The following is a 4468-nucleotide window of genomic DNA, read 5'->3' on the forward strand; positions in this document are numbered from 1 at the left end:
ACAAAACACACGAGAGCTAGACGCACACTCGGCTAAATTCCGTCCGAGAAACAGAGAAAGAAGTCGTTAGAATCATAATAATGACCGAATGTGTGGGACGCGAATAATACTTCCTCGTGTGCGTTGCACCTATTACCTACACGGTAATCTGCACGCTACACTCTTACAACAAATATATAAGCACGTGCACAGAAGCAAGTTCACAAACGGGAGGGGGGAGGAAAGTACGTCATCCAGATTTGCGAAGAAATCGAATAAGACAGAAAGAAATATAATGTCCCTCTCTTCCTTTTTCTTTTCTTTTTTTTTTTTCTTCCAAGATAAAGCGTCGTGCCGCACCCCGTGTCGACGGTTCGCCTCACGCCTCTACGTGCCGGCGAGAGAAAGACTGAAAGAACGGAAAAGAGATGAGAAGATGAGATCGAGTCGGTTGGTCGTTCAACCAAGCCAGTTACTACACGCTGCGGTGTCGCGCGATCCGGTCAGTTTGGTAAGGAACGTTATATAGGCCCTGAGAGAAGTCGGCTCGTGTCGGAGATGGGCGCGACGAGTAAAAGAGGCCGCATGGTATGACAAAAGGAGATGAGAGAGAGAGAGAGAGAGAGAGAAATAAAGCGTTTATATATATAATAATATATTAGAGTAAAAGCCCTAATTTAAGAACATAGATATTAAGCGCGTAGGAATACGGAGTATTTTAAGATGAGTCAAGTATAAAAGCAGTAGGAATGAAAAATAATGACGCATGTTATAAACTGTATGAAAACTATGTGAGAAAATAAAGATAAATTAATATGAAGAAGAGAGAGAGAGAGAGAGAGAGAGAGAGAGAGAGAGAGAGAGAGAGTGAGAGACAGGCAGAAGGGACAGGAGGGAGCGAGTACCGTCGAAGTCAAATACGTAAGACGAGTAATGCCTTCTCGGAGCGTGTAATGTACACGGCTGGCGGCGCGGCGGCCGTCGCGAGTCGGCGCTGGTCGGCGCCGGCGCCTGCACATAGTCTCGCCAACGAAAGACTGTGTATTTATAGTGTAATATTATTATAGTCTGTTTACACGACATGACACATATTCCTCACCGATATGCCTGCCGTGAAAAATCTATAGTACTCGTTCAAAGAATGGCGCCGAATCTCCTCAATCTCTTTCTTGTTGATTGTTTGTTAGCCAAAATATATACGTAATAATAAAGATTTATACCTACAATATTAAATAAAAATAACACTCTCTGCGCATCTATTATTTGTTTCAGTTCATCTGAAACAGTCTTAGACTGAAGCTCGTAATGTCACGAATAAAATTGACAAGTAATTTAATATTATTGATGGTAATAAGCATCTTTAAAGAAAGTACTGAATAAAGATATAATGCGAAATAGTATTATATGAGGTTTCTGCAAAAGGATTCATGAGAAAGTAAACATGTCCCTCGAAATATTGGAGTTTTTTCAAATGCCAGAGGATTCTTGTTCAAATTCTTTATCACGATGATATTATGATGATAAATAGTTGAAAATTTTAAAACTTTTCAATTTTTGCACTTTTCTATATTTTGTACTTTCTGCTAAACGACGGAAATCATATTTCACTATTTCCAGGTTCTGTAAATTATAAATTATATTATATATAAATTATATTATATTATAAATTATATTATATAATATAATAGTTTAGACAATTGAAGATAAATTGTTGCAAGCGGTATATTCGGATGACGAGAGGACGCTAATTTCTGTTAGGCGAAGCTTTTGAATTTCGAATCATCTTTCAGGAATTGTGTGTCCGTAACGTTGTATAGCAAAGAGACGGATGGGGCTGTTCGATCAAAAGCAAAAGAATGTCGCGCCAAGCTATTATTCGAACCACAGACTTCTATAAGTCTGTGATTCGAACCGCATTCCAAAGCTCGTTCCATACATTTACAAATAACACATAAAACGGGGAAATTATAAAGGAGAGATTCCGAGACGATAAACGATCAGATTTTAGAACATTTCCGTTGTCGAGAAAATTCGTGAATTAAATTGCCACAAAAGAGAGAAAAATACATTCTATTTAAAAACATTATTAGGAAAACTGTATTTCTACCTAGCTCATAGAGATATATGACCATTCATAGGGATCCCAAGCAAATGTCCAGAGAAGGGCGCCACATTAGTCGTCACCTTGTCGTAGGGGGTAACTTTCTCAATTGTATTTCTATACAAGTTTAACGTTACAAATCATATTATATGGATTTACGTGTTCCGCAAGACAATGATCAAAATTCATTTTTACTTACAAAGCCCTTTAAACCATACAGAAGACCCTTGGTAACGTGACTTTTTGTGTTTGGCGCCAAGATTACGGTTTGACGACAGAATTACACATACATTATGAACTTGAGACTTGAGGTGCATTGTGAGAAAAGCTGGTGCAATAATTTCATTTAGCTTGAGGCAACGACGATCCTTTCTTTGGTTTTTCGTAGATATAGACGTATTGTCTCATTGTCAGAGATAAATAGTACCACGGCATCGGCAACTTGGCGCCGCCCGGGAAGAAGGACGACGCTCGTTCGTTCCATAGGAACCACCGTCGCCCAAGCGTCGGGAACCGGCCATGATTTTCAAGTGCAAGGTTGTTTTCGTTGATCGCTTCAAACTAGATACTGGCATGCACTAGACTTCTCCTAAATATAGACACACAATACGTCTCTTTGATTATTTATATAGTAACATGAACGATGTATTATGTAAGAGAGAGAGAGAGAGAGAGAGAGAGAGAGAGAGAGAGAGAGAGAGAGAGAGAGAAAGAGATTTTCGATCGGCGCGGCGCGGCGGCGGAAACGTTTCGTTTCGGCGAAGAAAGCATCCGCTTTCGGACGATATTCCGCTTTCTTCTTGATTGGATTGAGACGAGCGTCGAGATTGATGTGAGACGAAAAGACCTCGTGGAAGATGATCGCGGCTCTTGATATGCCTCTCTCTTGTGGTGTATAGGACATGCTCTCGATATATCGCTGTCTGAGGTCGAGGTGACCTTAGGTTTAATTTAAGGCGACGATACGACGCGATGCGCGTCCGTTCGCGTTCAAAAAACACACGCTTCGTTATAGTGGTATTATCTCGCCGACCGATCGTTTACGATGCTGTCTATTGCCCCATTAATCTTCGAACGTAAATGACGACTGTTGACGATGTTCGAGTAAATGAAGTAAACGTAGTCGATAGGACGAGGATACCGCACTTTCACTTTTGTCATAATTAATTAATATAACGCAAGAGATACACGCTATCGTTCGCTCATTATAAATGTTATTTATCCGTGGCAGTTTAGATTTCGTGAAAGCAACGCGCGCATTACCGCAAGAATAGTCTCGAACTTGGCGCAATTGTACATTAGAATCCTATATAATATACGATAATCCTGTAAAACATACGTCAGATACGAAATATCATCAAAGCTGAAAATTTTAGAGAAGGAAGACCGCTTTCTGGGCGTTTATTGTTTATAAAAAATTATGTAGCTCGACGCGTATCTGCGTATCGTCTTTGTGTAAATATGCGCAGATCACGATGTTTATATAAAGCTGAGTTTAAAGTTAACGATGCCAACGAACGTTGATTGCGTCCGTTTCTTGTATATACATATGCATTTGTACATACGTATACACATATATGGCTTACAATTTTATCGCTTGCGAATGTCTCTTACGACCGTACAGTACACATACATTTGTACGTGTATGCAAGCAATAAACACAAGCAAGTATCAATGTCAGTATCAAATTCTACACCGAGAAAAAAATTAATACAAATAATTAAATTGTAATGAATATTTATTTGAAAAATATTAACTTGACATTTACTTACGGGAAATAAATATTGATCAAATAAAAAAATGGCAATTGAATCAAGTTAATGATTCTTATACCAAAAATAAATATAGATTTACATTTAAAAAATATGCAATTAATATTATTCAAACTAATATTTAAACATTTTTATTGTTGGCATTTTTTTACTTCGTTAAATATCCGTAATATACATAAACACTGCGAATATCAGACGACCTCTCATACGCTCTCAAGACATAAGTAATCACATCGCATTGTAATCAAGTATCGTTATACTGAGTTTAATGTAAGTTTGATGAATTTATTTAATTTTTTAACATTCTGATTACGTCAATTTTTTTCAATATTGTTTCAACATTTCAGTTAAATTACGAAATTTAATTTGAGTATTCAGCTAGATAGAGCACAGACCATTGAAGCTTTTCAATCTTGGACGACAACTTAATAATGATTCAATAACAGTACATCGTATTCGCTTCTCTTTTTGCAATGTGTAAATATTTCTTAGATTCACTCCGATATTTATTAGTTATACACTGAGAATGATCCAATTTTAGGATCGAAACGGTCTTGGTGATTAAATTGAACGTAATTAATGATTAATTTTATCTATCTATATATATATATATATA

Source organism: Atta colombica, unplaced genomic scaffold (assembly GCF_001594045.1).
Source record: "Atta colombica isolate Treedump-2 unplaced genomic scaffold, Acol1.0 scaffold82, whole genome shotgun sequence".
In the NCBI taxonomy this organism is placed as follows: domain Eukaryota; kingdom Metazoa; phylum Arthropoda; class Insecta; order Hymenoptera; family Formicidae; genus Atta; species Atta colombica.